Raw genomic sequence first — 16,696 nt, 5'->3', positions numbered from 1 at the left:
TCTGCTATAATGACACACAGGTTAATAAAATTGATTTTCTTTACCTAAATTTTGAAGCCCCCATTCTTATCACTATTAATGATAGTTCATGGACTTAAAAGGAATAATCTGATAACTTATTTTTTATTTATTTACTTATTTTCAAGTTAGTTAACATACAGTGTAGCCTTGACATCAGGAGTAGAATCCAGTGATTCATCACCCACATACATACACCAAGTGCTCATCCCACCAAGTGCCCTCCTCAATGTCCATCACCCATTTTCCCCACCTACATCAACCCTCAGTTTGTTCTCTGTATTTAAGAGTCTCTTATGATTTGTTCTGATATTTATTTCAAATGAAATAATTCAGCACCATACCATGTATGATCCCATTAGAAAATAAATGGTACATACAAATGGTTAATTGGAAAGAGTCAAATAAATTCCTAGGATTAAAGGAATCAACAAGAGTGTTGAAGCACCAGGACCTAGCTGCACAGCAAGTCTTGCTTGACTGCCCTGATGGGGCATGAGGAGGAAGCAATACTAACAGATTTAGCAATAGCTAGAACCATGGGAGAGAAGACCATTCAGTAATAGCTGTGAACTTCCACATGGCAAGAGAATGGAGAAAGTCACGGCCAAACCACAATCAGGCAGTGAGGAAGTGAGAAGAGAGGTTACCTCAATTTCACTCCTCCTGTCTTTCCATCCCTTCATTGTTTTCAGTTGAAAATCTAACCAGCGTCAGAGGGCAAGAGAGCCTGAGTAAGGAAGACCACGAAGGTCAGAGTGCCAGGACACAAAGCAGGGCAGTGAAAGACATAGTGGGTCCAGAGGGGAAATAGGGACAACCAACATCAGCATCTACTATTTGAAAGGATCTGTTAAAAACTTTAATGTGTCATTTAGTCCTTATCAAAACCCTACAAAAGATGTAGTAATGACATTAGAAGGATGAAAATAGGGCGCAAAAATGTTCACTGAATTTCCATGACCATATAGCTAACAAGAGCTACCGATAAGTTTCAAGCCCAGAGATCTGAGTTCCGGAGGCCATGTCCTTAGCCTCTTTTGTATTCTGCCTTAAGAATCAGAACGAACTCATGTTAGGTTTAAATTAAATATAACTCTTGACACGTGAGGGTTCCAAATGTTATGGGATTGATAACTTCGGAGACTATTTCTAAATAGCGTCACATATGGATACCTATAGTCAGCCATCACCAAAGCTACATAAATGTCTTAGAAATGGAGGAAAAGATAGAATGAGAATAAATTCAGACCCTACAAGCTAAGTCCTTTTCTAAACTTTTTGTTTTTATATTTGGCCCACTAATCTCTACTTTTTATCAAGTGGACCAAGTGTATTACTACAAGGCACTTACTAAGATTTGTTTTTACCTTTTAACTTTCAAAATAGTCCAACTGTGGATAACCATAAATGAGCAATTATTTCATTCAATTTTTTTTCATGGCAATTCACAAATTGTTGTTGGAAACATCAGAGTTGTAAATATCATTCTAATACTTACAAAAATACAATGGAAAGGATTTGGCAACAAGTGAAAAGAAAGGCTTGAGAAGCTATGCATTTCAAGATACCTGAAAAACATAAACTGGCATTTAGAGGGAGCTCGCTGATTAATACTTATTTTCAATAAGTATTTGGTTTTGCTTAAAACAGACACATGGCTGTGAAACAGCCATGGCTAATGAAACATGAATTCACTCAGAAATTCATTTGAGAAATACTTATTGAGTGCCTTATTCTAGGTGCTTGGGGTACATACAAAACAGACAAACATACTGACTTTTGGGAGTTCTATTCTATCAGGCATCTTCTAAAGCTCTCAGAATTTTTTTTTAATGCAATACCATTGTCCTACATTAAATATGCAATATAATATTCCTTTGCCATTACCGTAGAAATAATTTTAAAACTTTGTATAAATTCATGATTGGAAATTGATGATAAAGCCGTGGTGGTGATTTCTCTGTATTTTATAAATTCAAAACCATACAATTTTTAACATTTTAATATCTGTGAAATCAGGGTGCATCTTTCAATTAATGGTTCCTTGCAATTATATTTGACAGCATATTTTATCTTTATTTGTGGTAGGAAAAACAACTGTGCATTTTATAATTGAAAACATTTTAGAGTAAATAATATAGAGAGGGTATTTTTACAAAATTAATTAAGTTAATGGATATTCCTGGAAAGTTGAATTCAACAAAACTGGGCAAGAAGCCATCATAAAGAGAGAGACTACTTTAAAGAATTCTTCCAAAAGAAAAGAAATAACATTAGTAAATGAAGCCAATTTTTTTTAAAAAAGGGAATAATAGCAATTAAAAAATTACTATCCAAACTAAAACTACCATTAGAGTCATAGCTCTAAAAGTAGGAAATAGAATACACAAAAGCAGCTCATCTTAAACCAATACCACATAAAGCAAAGTCCAAACTATGTGTTGAGAGATGGTAAGTTTCCCCAAGCAAATCACCATAAGAGGGGTATGGCAGGCAGCCACCAACTGAGTAATCGTTTTAAGAGTAATTTCCTTTTCATAAAATGTTTACCTATTATTAGTCTCACTTCTTGGATTTTTTTTTCACCAGGCCTTATTTCCCACTGAAAATTTACATGTTGTCTGAGATCAGAGGAAGGTAAAACAAACTATAAACCATTAGCCTTGACTCAAGTATTTACTGAGCTTACATTGTAAGCTAAACATTGTGCTAAATTCCAGAGAGGCAAAGATAAGTAAGATACAGTGTCTACTTTCCAGGAACTCTAAATCAACCATTTTATCAAAATTATTAAGTTTTCTATCAGAAAGTAGAACCTGTATGTGAAGGACTCAGAATTAAATACATTTTTGGAGAGACTGAAAAAGAATAATAAGGTTGAGAGAAATATTGAGAGAGAAATAGAAAAGGACAGATGTCACACTATTTTTATAATCTAATCTCAGCCATGACATCTAGGAATGACCTCATGGCTTTATAGGACATTTTAATTCCTTATTTTGTTGTGTTCTTTCATTCAGAAATCTTTGTAACTCTTTTTTTTCTTGTAGTAATTTCATTAATGTTATATTCTCCCTTTCAACTATAAGTAACAATAAGACACAAAGTTGGTTTCACTTAAAATGCCTGGTATATAAAAGTAGATCAAGAACTATTTGTTGAATGAACAAATCAAAATATTCAGATAGACTGAAGGTGTGTGTGTGGTGAGGCTGAGGGGCAGGGACTGGAGAGAGAAGAAAGGAAACAAAGAAAAGGAAACAAATTAAAAAACTATATGTAATTACAAAAAATAAGAACAGGTGTGCACACAAAACTATTCCTTTGAATAGGCAAGACTATAATTAGGTGGTCTTAAGATTCCTCATTCTTTGATTTCCATTCACTAGGTCCAAATTTCTAAGAGAGATGGCAAAGGACAGCCTAAAGTGACAGGTATTCTTTTTTCAGCGTGGGATTTCATCTGGAATATTTTTCCCTTTATTACACCTTGGTGAACCAATCACACAATTTTGATGGAATGGTGGAGAGACCCCTTTGTTTTATTTACACCCTGAACAAGTCACTAAGCCTCCTGGTTTTCACTGTTCCTTCTGAAGAACATCTTGTTTTCTCATACTTCCCAGAGCTCCAAACACCATGGCTAGGTCCATCACTCCTTAGCAGTCAAAGCCTAAATGGATGAAAAAGCACAGCATTCAATTTTTGTAGATTTCTAAGCCATTTACTCCTTCTCCCAGAATTTCCTCCCTCTGATCATCTTAGTGAGGGAGGCAGGAATAGATACCTGCTACCTCTCTGCCTCCTCAGATAATCATGTCCTAGTGTTCCCATTGTGTCTCCTTAGCTTTTCCAACCATTTACTGATACACTAAGTCAGCATTATTGTATTGATTCAGCATCCTCTCTATGATAGGCATTATGTTAGGTGCTAGGGATGCAGAGGTAACAAAATAGCATGGTTACTGCTGTCATAGAACATGACATTTACTGGGAAATATTGGCAACACCCAAATAAAGACACTAATGAATGGGACAAAGGAACTGCTTCTTTGACAGAGAGCTACCTGAGGTGTAGCTCTCAAAATGTGAAGGATCTTTATGTATATCCTAAATGTCTCACAGAAAATCTTTGAGGGTGGAAGATGAAGAGAAAACAAGGGCGACAAGGTGGTTTACACCTAAATAAAACTCATGTTATATTATTGGACTATTAAAGTCCCAAATCAATAGGAATAAAATCATATAATCTATACGCTATTTGGCCAACTATTTACCCAGAAACTCTATAATTTTGATCCGAACTTAAAATTTTACAGGTAGACACAGTATTAAATACAAAGAACTTAAATAATTATTTTCAGAAAGCAAAAGAATCAAAGCTATTAAGTCTTTTGACAGAGTTGACACTAGGAAATAAGTTAACCCACTTACAGTGTTTTCAAATAACTATATGCTTTTAAGGTAAAGAAATAGAAATGTTTAACTCAAAACATCAAGAACCATTTGTATCAGAAATAGCAAGGTCATATGTGATGAGAAGTTACAAATAATCTTGAATCATTTAATTTTCTCTTGGTCTTAGGAGCAGTCATTGTTAGCCCTTTCTCCCCACAATATTTTCACTTACAAGTGCACTGATACTTCATAATTCATTGTCCCACATTCTGCAGAAAGTATAGAATTAGACAAAATCAGGATAATGGACAAAGAGAAAAAGAGCATGGTATTTAAGGAAAGGGCAATCCAAATAGACGGAAAAACCTACCTCTTTTTTTTTTTTTTTTCTCTTGGACTGTGCCTCTTCAGAAATTTATTTAACATTCTTATATTAAATACAAATAAATACATCTAGGGTTTTTAAAATGTATTTTTTAATGTTTATTATTTATTTTGAGAGAGAGAGGGAAAGAGAAAGAGCATGCACAGGAGTGGAGGAAAGGCAGAGAGGGAGAGAGAGAGAATCCCAAGCAGGCCCAGCACTGTCAGCACAGAGCCCAACATGTGGCTTGATGTCACAAGCCACGAGATCATGACCCGAGCCAAAATCAAGAGTTGGACAGTGAATCGACTGAGCCACCCAGGAGCCCCTACATTTGTTTTCCTGGGTTTTTTTTTGTTGTTGATGTTAATGTTAAGGGATATTGTGACCGATGTGTAGCAAACATATTCTCAATTTGTACAATATACAAGAAAGTATGAAGTTTAGAAATAATAATTTATGTATGTCAGTATAAGATCAAGGAGTGCACTTATTTTCTTCTGGATGCACATTTTAACAAAAGAGTAAATAACGTGTGATTACTTTTCTTACTGGAAGTACTTCAGCCTATTTCACTGCCTTTTTTCCACCTAGTCATCTCTCCTCAAACACTCATACAAAGCATTTAGCATTTACTACAAAGAGTTCTGACCTTACCAGTCAAAAGATGTCAGTTCAAGTTCCTGCTTTCAATTAATGGATTATTGAATTTATGGAAACCAAGGAGCTATTTTCAACCTCCATTTTTCTGTCTGTAAAAAGGGAATAATGAAACTGGCCTTTAATGAGATCAAATAGGTTTTTATGAGTGAATAGGTTAAGTTATGTGAAAGCAGTTAGCAATGTACACAGTGTTTTTAAATATAAGATGTATTGTGTCTGCAGAACAATGACGAGTAAATTAACTGAAGAAAAGAAGAAGTGTGAATGAGTGATCACAAAAGCATAATTAATCATTGTCATCAATCTTTAGATTTTTGTGGGAAATTATTTAAAAGACCCTAAGGTGGAAAAAGACACATAAATTGCAGAATAGTGACTTTTAGGCCCAGTTGCTGTTACCTTAATTTGAAAACCTGCTAATGAGAGCCACCACAACTCTCCTGCTAGTGAAGTTTGTACTTTGTAGAGGAAAAATGGGCAGTAGCAACAAAAAATACCTGAAAAAAAAAGCCCCAGATTATAAACTGTAAACATTTCTAGAAGTCTGTGTATCTAATTATATTGTCTCATAAGAAAATTGTGTTTGATTCCAAGTTAGCTTTAAATACATTCTATATTAATAGATAACCTAAAAAAAAATGCCTTAGTAATAGCCCTGAAATTCATTGTCCTCATTTTTTTGCTGAAGACATAGCCTTGTTTTTGCTACTGAAAGACCTTCATCATTTTGAACCCCCACAGAGATTTAAGCTTTCTTGAGGTCTCAGCTTGTCATCCTTCTGAGACTAGAGGCAAAGTTAGGGGCTGAGAGAGTAAGTGTGACAAGAGACTCCACTGGACAAGTACTCACAGCAGGCAGGTGGCAAGCTCCATAGCTCCTACAGCAATGTCTGAAGAGAGCTCCTTTGGAAGAGTTAATAAATAATGCAGTTTGGTTCAGGGCTTCAGGCAAAAATGGCATCTCTGGCTGGGGAAATTTCCAGTGGAGAAGTTCCACCTCCAAGTTGGCAGAGTGAGGAGTTCATGGACCCGCTTCCTAGCAAAACAGCCAAAGCTTCAAAAAATTAAGCAAGTAAACAAATAAACAAACTAATAAATAAAGTCATTTAAAGTCTGGAAATTTTTCTAAGGGCATACAGAAAATAAAGTAACACTTATTCAAGAAAATCTAAAACTCAGTAAGAACAAGAGTCTGTGGCATCTGAACATCATCCCACTCCTTCTTCTTCCACCTCACCCCCTGCCCTACTTAATTTGATGGAAGCTCCACTCCAAGCTGTTATCCCAAGAAGACAGGGTTCCCCTGCCACTAAATTCCCAATCAAGAATTATTTTATCTGGAGGGACAGGCAGTTAGCATTTCTTGTACCTTCCATCTCCAATCTGAAGAGGCTAAATTCCTGGTGACAGTGGGCAACATTTTGGGGGCTCTCTTTCTCCATGTAGCTCCCACCACCAGGATGCAGGTTTTGCTGCAGGTGTAGCAGGCCTGGAATACTGGGACCTTGATCTCTGTCACTCCAGCTTGCTCCAAGGCCAGAGGTTCCAAGCCAACAAAGGGAAGTAGAGAAGACCAGAGGCTTCCACCCAACCCAGTACTCAGGGTAGTGGCACAAAGAATTTGCTTAGGGAAGATACAGTCCATAAGAAAAGAGAGCACCTAAGCATTCTCCAATTATTTGAAACAGTATAGGGAAATTAAGTCTAATGCTCTTAATTAAGAGCAACAAGCTAAGTTATAAGCCAACTAGTTCACCAGTGAAAACCAGGGAAAGAGATAGCTAAAAATAGACTTCCTGGAGTCAGAATGAATTTTAAAGTCTGACTTCAAAAATAAAATTTTGTTCAAAGAAATGAGCAATTTTTGACCCAGGACATTACTGAAAACAATAAAGCAATCAGCCAGTGATTCATAGAGCTTAATGACTATAATGAATATGACACAATATATGGACACAAACATTCTCAAAAAAATGCTAGCAAACTAACTGAAGGAACATATAAAAAGTGGAATTTATCCTAGGAATGCAAGATTGGCTCAACTTTTGAAAATCAATGTAATATATAGCATTAATTAAAAAAAAAAAAGAATAAATCCACAAAGTCATCTCAATAGATGTAGAAAAAGAATTTAATAAAATCGAACACTATTTTATGATAAACACTCAATAATATGGTAATAGAAGAGAATTTCCTCAACTTGGGAAAGAACATCTATAAAAAAAATTCATCAGCTAATGTCATATTACTGGTGAAAAACTAAAAGCTCCCTCTCCTAAGGTCAGTAACAAGACAAGGATGTCAGTTATCACTATTCTTATTCAATATTGTTCTGGAAGTTTTAGCCAGCACAATTAGGCAAGGAAGTTAAATAAAAGGAATAATATTAGAAAAGAAAAAGTAAAACTTTCTCTATTTGTAGATGACATGATCTTACATATAGAAAACCCTAAAGCAAAGTGTGTACATACACACATACACAAATGCACACTGTTAGAGTTAATAAATGAGTTCAAAAACTTTTTAGGGTACAGATCAATGTACAAAAATCCATTGTATTTTTGAATACTAGCAATGAAAAATATAAAAAGGAAATTAATAAAGCACTTCCATTTAAATATATCAAAAACAATAAAATAAGAATAAACTTAACAAAGTAACTGCAATTTTTGTACATTGAATGCTTTGGAACATAGTTGAAAGAAATTAAAAAGCTCTAAATAAATGAAGAGATATTGTGTGGTCATAGATTAGAAGACTCAATATTGTTAAGATGGCAACACTCTCCAAATAGATTTATAGATTCAGTGAAATTCCTATCAAAAATCTAGCTCCTTTTTTTTTTTTTTTTTTTTTTGCCATAATTAACCAGGTGATTCTAAAATTCATGTGGAAATGCAACGGAACCAGTGTAAGGGGAAAAAGGCAACAAAAGAAAGTCGTGAAAAAGAACAAAGTTGGAAGACACACCTCTCAATTTCATAACTTACTAATAGCTATAATAATTAAGATAGCAGCTTATTAGTTAAAGATAGACATTTAGATCAGTGGAATAGAACTGAGAGACCAGAATTAACGCATATATCCATGGTTAATTGAATTTAAACAAGAGTGTCAAAACCGTTCAATGGGGAAAGAATAGTCTTTTCAAAAATCATGCAAATACAACTAGGTAGCTGCATGCAAAAGAATGAATTCAGATCCCTACCTCAAACCATATATAAAAATTAACTCCAAATGGATCACATACACTTAAATGTAAGAGCTAAATCTATATAACTGTTATAGGAAAACATAGGTGTAACTTTAGTAACTTTATTTTGTCAACAGATTCTTAGATATGGCACTCAAAGCACAATGAACAGGAAAGTAAAATGTTGGATTTCATCAAAATTAAAAACATATACTTCAAAGGGCAGAATCAAAAAAGGTGAAAAGACAACCCACAGCTTGATAGAAAAATGTTTGCAAATCATGTATCTAGTATACATAAACAATAAAGTTGGAATGGTTCAATATGAAGAAGAAAAATAAACCAATCAAAAATAGGCAAAGAATCTCAACAGACAGGTTTTCAAAGAATGTGTATACATTGTCAATAAGCACATTAAAAGATTCCCAAAACTATTTGCCCTTGTAGAAATGCAAATGAAAAATATAATGAGCTACCACTTCACACCCTCTAGGAAGGTTATACATCAAAAGGACAGGTATAGCAATTGTTGACAAGGTTGTGGAAAAATTGGAACCCTCATGCATTGCTGGTAAGAATATAAAATAGTGTAGCTGGTTCAGAAAGCAGTCTGACAGTTTCTCAAATGGTTAAACACGAGTTATTATATAATATTCCACTCTAGATATATGCCCTGGAGAAATGAAAACTTATGTACACACAAAAACTTGCACACAAATATTCATAGCTTTATTAATAAAGCAAAAAAAAAAAAGGGGGGGGGAAACAACTCAAATGTCTATCAGCTGATGGATGGATAAATAAAAGCAGTATACCCATAAAATGGAATATTATTTGGCAATAAAATAAAATAAAGCATCAGTAACATGGTACATGGGTCAACCTTGAAAACTATGCTAAATGAAAGATCCCAGTTACAATAGATAACATATTATATGATTTCCTTTATGTGAAATGTCAAAAATAGGCAAATGTATAGGCATAGAAAATAAATTAGTGATTGCCTAAGGCTGGAGAAAATTAGGGGGTTGGGATATAATGGCTAAGGGGAACTTGTCCTCGACTCTGCGTCTGGAGTTCTTTCTTGTCCATCAAGAAAGCGGGACGCAGAATTAAAAAAGCAAGAGATGGCTAATGTCCAGGAGAAGACAAGAGCCCTGATTAAGGGTCCTTGCTCCTTTTTTATTAGGATCAGAAGGCTTACAAACATGATGATGGACGTGCACAAAGAGACAATGAAACTGTGAACATTAACTCCTGGGCATGAAGATCTGTGGGGTTAGGGGTTTGGGTTAATACAAACCATAATCCTGGCACCAAAGCAGAAGGTTGTTTACAGCAGACTTGAGACACCACCTCTGTTTACCTAAACTGGTCTAGGGGACAAGAAAGACAGAGCATGCTACCTCAGGGTCAACAAGGCACCTGTGTTTTGCTAATTAGCTCTGCTCTGGGCAACTTTGCCCTGCAGTGGTCTATAGCCCTATTTACCTGTTTGCCTAATTTGATCCTTCCTTTCTGTGAAAGCAGCTTTCTGCTGTTGTACTAAGTTGGGGGTGTTTCTGCCCTGAATACCTAACCTTGTTTACCTCATATACCTTTATCCTGTACTGAGGCCTTTGTCCTTCCCTATCTATACTGGGGCCTTTGCCCTGCCTTGCCTATACCTATTTACCTAAACTTGTTTACCCAAACTTGGGTGTGAACATCCCATGGCTTTCTAATTCTTTATGCCTTGTTAACCCATTGGTGCAAGCTCAGGGAATTCCTAAGTTTATTCCCCACAGGAACTGGAGTTCTTTGGGGAATAATGTTCTAAAACTGATTGCAGTGGTAGTAGCATGTCTGTGAATACATTGAAGCCACTGAATTGTGAACACTTTGAAGTGAATTGTATCTATGTATATTATATCTCAATGAAGTAATTAAAGAAAAGAAAAGAAAAGAAAAGAAACGTCTGGAACCGGATTATGTTGAAATCCCCAGTTCTCCAACTCTCTGTGATTCTATTTCTTCATCTGTAAAATGGAAATAATATTATCTACCACAGAGAGCTGCTATGAAAATTAAAGGAATTAATGCATGCAAAGAACAAAGGACTTACAACAGCCTGGCATTAGGAAGTATATGTGTGTGTGTGTGTGTGTGTGTGTGTGTGTGTGTGTGTGTGAGTTCTTTTTATGCACAGAGGGTTAAGGGAAAACATAAAAGAAGCATCCAACTCTAGCACAGTGGGAGAGGCTTGAAGAAAGGATGACCAAATTAATTTTGAAAGATGAGCAAGGATTATCAAGGCATAAGTAGAAGGGAAGGTGTATGCCACAATGTAAAGAGTATATGTAAAAGTATGCAGACATCAAGAATTTAAAGTATCCTAAAAGTAAATATGAATGTTTCCTGAAATAAGTGAAATTGAAATGCTGAAAATTCCAGCAGCCTGTGTGTAAGTTATTTTTTTTAAGAGCCCCTTTGGAGACAAGTCAATTAGAAATTTGCTTGTGAAAATGAGGTTAGCATGATATAATTTAGATAAGGTGCATCAAGTTAAAGATACTATCATTACAATTTTGATCTAGCCTGAAGTTTAGATAAAATGGTTCTCATTTTTGTTATGGAAACAGTGCAATCAGTAAACATAGCTCCATAATGTACACATATTTTGTTGTCTCTTCTGCTGATTGTACCCATCTTATGTGAGAAAAAAGGGAAGAATGTGATTTTTACAAACAGACACTTGAGGATTATATGCTAATGATGGCCTATGCACCTGATGTAATTTATAGTAACATGAATATGTGTTCACTTCAGTACTGACTGAATAAAATCATCATGAGAATTGATGCATGACAATGCCTTAACAATATCTTATTCTTTCTCATCACGCCAATTTTTAAGATGATTGCTGTCATGCAGACATGTGTGAGTATCACTATTGCACTGAGAAACTATGTCTGACCGGATGTTTTTCCTTTTGGAAGCTGAAACCTGAACTCTCGGACTTGTGCTTGCCTTGCCAGCACATCTACTGAACTCTTGGACTTAATAATGAATAAATATTTCAGAGATGTATTATATAATTTACTTCTGAAAAATAGATTCACTAGTTGTTTCCAGGTGTTTAGTAAGATATTGACAGTCATTTGCAAATTCAAAGATGTAGACCCAGTGGGTCTATATAACCTCCATAATTTCTGCAGTATTCTAAACAAAATTATATGAACTATATTATACTTCACTTTCAGAATTGCATTATACCACTGTATCTGAAAGAAGCTCAAATGTCAAGGTGACTTTGATGTTTTAAGTTATCTTTCACCAATTCAATGGTTTTAAGCATAGTTACAAGAACACAAGACCGGTCCTTAAATAGGATTCCTCAGAAATAAACATAAGTATAAAAATAAAAACTAGAGAGATGGTTCTGCTATAGAGTTTACTCTTTGGAGTTACAAAAAGGAATCTATTAATGACTTAATAATCATTAAAGCTTATAGATAATGTTACCAGCTAACCCTTAGAACACACTTACTAAAAATCTTATTCTTCATATTTTAATATCTCCTGCTTTCTTGGAACCCTCAAGATTATTATTTACATTTTCTGATATGACCTAGACTTATAGCTAATTCAATAACTTCTTCAAGAGGCACCTGAGTGGCTCAGTTGCTTGAGCATCTGACTTCAGCTCAGATCATGATCTCATGGTTCGAGGGTTTGAGCCCTATGTCAGGCTCTGTGCTGACAGCTCAGAGCCTAGAGCCTCCTTTGGATTCTGTGTTTCCCTTTCTCTGCCCTCCTCTGCTAACCCTCTGCCTCTCTCAAAAATAAATAAACCTCAAAAAAAAATTTTTTTAAATAACTTCTTCAAGTTACCTATATGGTAAAAACTAAGCATTGAATTTGTGTTTGTCTGACTCCCTGACCACCCATGATAGAGGAACAAGTACTAGACTAAATTGTTCTTCTAAACAACTAGAAAACTGAGCAAAGAATGGAAAAACCTTCAAGCATTGGTTAGCAGGTGAAAAAGGATTTTGATTACTAAGAGGTTAGAAACAACTAAGTGATCCCAATAATCACCCCAGATTTCTGGCTGGTGAGCAATTTCCATACTAGAGGCACAGGAATAAATCCAAACCAGAGCTTGTCAGTCTCACTGAATTTAGAAATTAGAGATATAAGTTTGGGAAGGCTGAGGTGGTTGGTAATTTAGGGACATGCTCTGGAATAGAGGGAGCTACTGAGGAGGTATTAATACTTGCAGAAATTCTGAGTCTTGGCTGAGTAATAGGTTGTAAATGCATATGGAGAAACTACAGAGCTGGGCAAAAATGAGAGGAAGCAGATCAATTCCCATAACTCACATATGATGTAGAGACTTTAGAAAAAGATTTCATTTGGGGTGGGGGATCTTTTTCTACCAAGACTTTAAAAGGATATGTGAAAAGCATGTGTTTATCTTTGAAATATGTAGCAATTAATAGATATTTAAGTGAACAAAGTTAGATAGCTATAAAGTGGGATAGTCCTATGTATCTTGTTATATTGGTGTCTTAAATATTGCCCTGACCTCTCAAAAGGTCCAGCTTCTTATCAAGAAGATGAATATTTCATCTGCCATTTTTGAACTTTAATAGCATGTTGATGGTGCTGCTATTTCATAGTTGACCTAAATTAGCCTTGGATAAACACATGAAAATAAAAAAATCACAGGAAGTTGTCTCTGCCTATGTTTTAGAACGTTTCCCAATCAGTAAGGAAAAGCAGTTTTGAATTAAAATGTAATAATTAGATTTATGTTTACAAAGGAAATAAATTTTGAGAAAACCTAGCATGCTTCCCCAGTGCCTCTCAAAGAGCCATAGAGTTGGATGGCAGCCTTTCCAGTGAGGGGCTAGACTTTAAGTAGGATTAAGATTCTTTCAGGGACACAGAAACAGGTTTTGACCAATAGGGAACCATTTATCAAATCGGTATCCGTTGAACTAAATGGGACCCTAGGGTAGTCTGAAATGAAGAGATACCTCCAAAAAGCATTCAACATGGGAGTAGCTTACTCATCTGTCAGCTTCCAGAACACAACCAGCTATTCAAATTCAGCTCCCTCCAGGGAAGCAGGAGTCAGTCAAGGAGAGAACCACCATACTGCATCGAGGTCCCAGAAATGGAAAAGTTGGTCAAGGAAAGGAAGGCAAATGCATACTCTTTCAGAATACACCCCTTGGGTTTTTTAATGATCGGTTGGAATACAAAGAGGTTTGGGTTTTAAGGTGTCGTTTCACAGCATCTCCATGTAAACTGTGTACTAATTATTTTAACCTGGAAACAGAAAGGCAATCATGCTGGAAACAGAACTGTGATTCTTACATGTTTAAGATCTTTTAGCCAGAATTTCAGGTTCTCTGGGTGATGGAAGTTAGCATGAGAAAATGAACTTTATATTTTTTTAAGGGTTTTTTTTTCTTTGGTAGACATTATTTTATTTATTTTCATTTTATTTTTCTTCTCCTCTTTTTAAAAAAAATTTAACCATTGCTAGTGGCATGATATGTGAAATGGGAAAATGAAATGTTCAAACTAATTTTTTCCCACTGATTCTTATATAGAGTAATGTGTTCCACAGTTAAGTTAAAAATAACAAGCTGTATGTTGTTCTGAGCCACATATAATCTCCAAGACCATGGTCAATAAAGCACTCAAGAAAATGAAGATTTGAAGCAGAACGGTCTGAAGTCTATTGGGGAAGAAAGAAGAAACTGATTAGCATTTGAAAGCAAGGTCTTTTACTTTTTTAAAAAGTCAAGGAGAATAAAAAAGTGATCACTCATCAAGAACAAAGAGTTTGAAAAATATCTCACCTTTGTTTTATTAGTCCTTTCAAATTTTAAGAATGACCTTTGGTTATCAACTCCAAGAACCAAGATGCATTTTAATACACACAGCGTTGCATTTGGGAACACAAACCTAAGACGGTCTGTGGAATGCAAGAATAAATAGGACCAATGCTTATTTTTTGACATTCCTAAGTGACTTTTGCTCTATGAAGGATGTCATAGACAGGATAAGTGTTAGGGCTGGTTTAGGCTAAGTATTCTGATGTATTATACACTGAACTATAGCAATTAAAAAAAAAAAAGTTTTCTACATCTTTATATTTTCCAGTAAATTATCAGAATCTCCCTCTAATTCCTTAATATGTGTCTCCATAATTAATTCATATCCACAACCCTGATAAGAGCTGGCACAGAGGTCATTTTTATGTCTTATTATTATTTTTAATAACATTTCAGGTAATCTTTTTTATATGCTTATTAATTTGTGAAACAGAATATTGTCTTTGTAGCTTTAAGTTCAGACTTCTCTACATTTTGTAAATCCCCATAGATTTGTTTCTTTCTTTTAAATATCAGCACCTTTCTGCTTTCTACTGTTATGTTTCTGCCCTCTATGCAGGAGATCTTTTCTTTTAAGCTTCCCACTGTGCTTCGTAATAAAATCAAAAGAAAAAGGTACATCCTTCAGAAAGCATTCAGCTCACTAGAAATAGAAAACCTGTCACCTTATTCTTAAAACCTTAGATCAGGCAGGCCAGTGGCAGAAATAGTGAGTACATTTTCTACAAAGGATATAGAATGGGCCTAGAGAAATTGTTAAGTGCCTTGTTCTCTCCAGATCTCCTTTTAGGGAAGAGACTATCTTTGTTCAGGAAAAAAAAAAACAAAAAACAAAAAACAAACAAACAAACAAACAAAAAAACAAAAGAACTTGAGACTGATGGTAGAGAAACTTTTCCTCCACCCTCTTAGGTTCCAATGTTGGAGGGCCTGTGAATTAAGGGGCAGTAGGCAGATTAACAAGGAAAGGCAGATTTCCTTCAAAAGGCAACTTGAAGGCAGATTTCCTTCAAAAAGGAAAGAAAGGAAGGGTCTATTGTTTGTTTGTTTAATTCTAAAGGGAATGAAAAGTCTGTCTCCTTCCTGGAATTTGCAAGAAACTCCCCTGGAGGAGGGTTAATGGCAATTGAAGTTTCAGGAGGCTCTGCTTTAGTCAGATAAGGAAAGTTCAGATAAGATTTTAAATGTTTTCACTTTAAAATAATCTTTGTGCTAAAACTGTGATCCCATCAATATGCTGACTAAAGTTGAAGTGTGAATTCAGAAGAAGAGTGTGTAAATAACTCTACTTTAGAAATGAAAAAGAGTTTGAGACTATGGAGTGTGGAAAGAGAGAGAGGAAGAATGATTGGTTGAGAAACTGATGAGGTTTTGGGGTGATGGTGGGGTCATGGGCTGATAGCCGAGAAAGAATTCTTGAAGACATCTTTGGTGCAAAAAGGTGATTTTATTAAAGCACAGGGACAGTTCCCATGGGCAGAAAGAGCTACGCTGGGGTTGTGAAGAATGGTTATATACCATGGACTTGCTGGAGGTAAAGTCAAAAGGGAAGTTTCCAAAGAGATTTTCATATGCTAAAGACTCACAGATTACTGGAGGTTTAGCTATTGTGAAACTAAGGTTGTTTTTCCCTCTAGCAAAACATTAACATTAAGACAATAAAGGAGTTCCTGGACTTTAGGCTCTTGATGGGATTGCCTTTTTGTTGTAAACTCTTGGAGAGTCTTATCAGTTTAACCATTTGTGTGTTTTGTTTGTTTGTTTCTTTTTCCCTTTCCTGTTTTTGGGTACCTGGGAATGTCCAAGGGACATCATACATGCCCCACCCAGGCAGGGGGTAGGGAGGGAGGGCGGGAGTGGTAGACGGATTCCATGCTAGCTTGTACTTTTCCCTAGCCTGCATTATGCTAGGGAATCAATACCACCATGTATTAAAAGACCAGGTTGTTTTTCTTGTATCTGCTATGTGGTTTCTGAAACTCCTCCCCACCACCCCAAGCATGTGAACATACCAAATGCTGAAGACAGTCTAAATTAGTAGTGAAGAATGATGACGTTTTGGAGTGATGGGGGGTTTCAGAGCTGATGGCCAAGAAAGAATTCTTAAAGATTTTGTGTGTGTGTGTGAAAAAAGGTGATTTCATTAAAGTACATGGATAGGAG

The 16,696-nt window shown here is 35.6% G+C and overlaps 1 protein-coding gene and 1 long non-coding RNA gene across 4 annotated transcripts in view; one reads left to right on the top strand and one right to left on the bottom strand.

The window, feature by feature from the left end:
- GRID2 (glutamate ionotropic receptor delta type subunit 2) overlaps positions 1-16,696 on the top strand; it is a 1,475,947-nt gene that overhangs the window by 1,078,861 nt on the left and 380,390 nt on the right. The window lies entirely within an intron of this gene.
- LOC123595296 overlaps positions 3,101-16,696 on the bottom strand; it is a 50,184-nt gene continuing 36,588 nt past the window's right edge. The window contains exons 2-3 of the long non-coding RNA XR_006711115.1: positions 6,297-6,500; positions 3,101-3,694 (exon numbers count right to left, since the gene is read on the bottom strand). This is a non-coding gene — a long non-coding RNA (uncharacterized LOC123595296). The remainder of the gene's footprint in view (positions 3,695-6,296; positions 6,501-16,696) is intronic.

The sequence above is a fragment of the Leopardus geoffroyi genome, chromosome B1, assembly GCF_018350155.1.
Source record: "Leopardus geoffroyi isolate Oge1 chromosome B1, O.geoffroyi_Oge1_pat1.0, whole genome shotgun sequence".
NCBI lineage: Eukaryota > Metazoa > Chordata > Mammalia > Carnivora > Felidae > Leopardus > Leopardus geoffroyi.
This window is presented reverse-complemented; position numbering and strand designations above follow the sequence as displayed.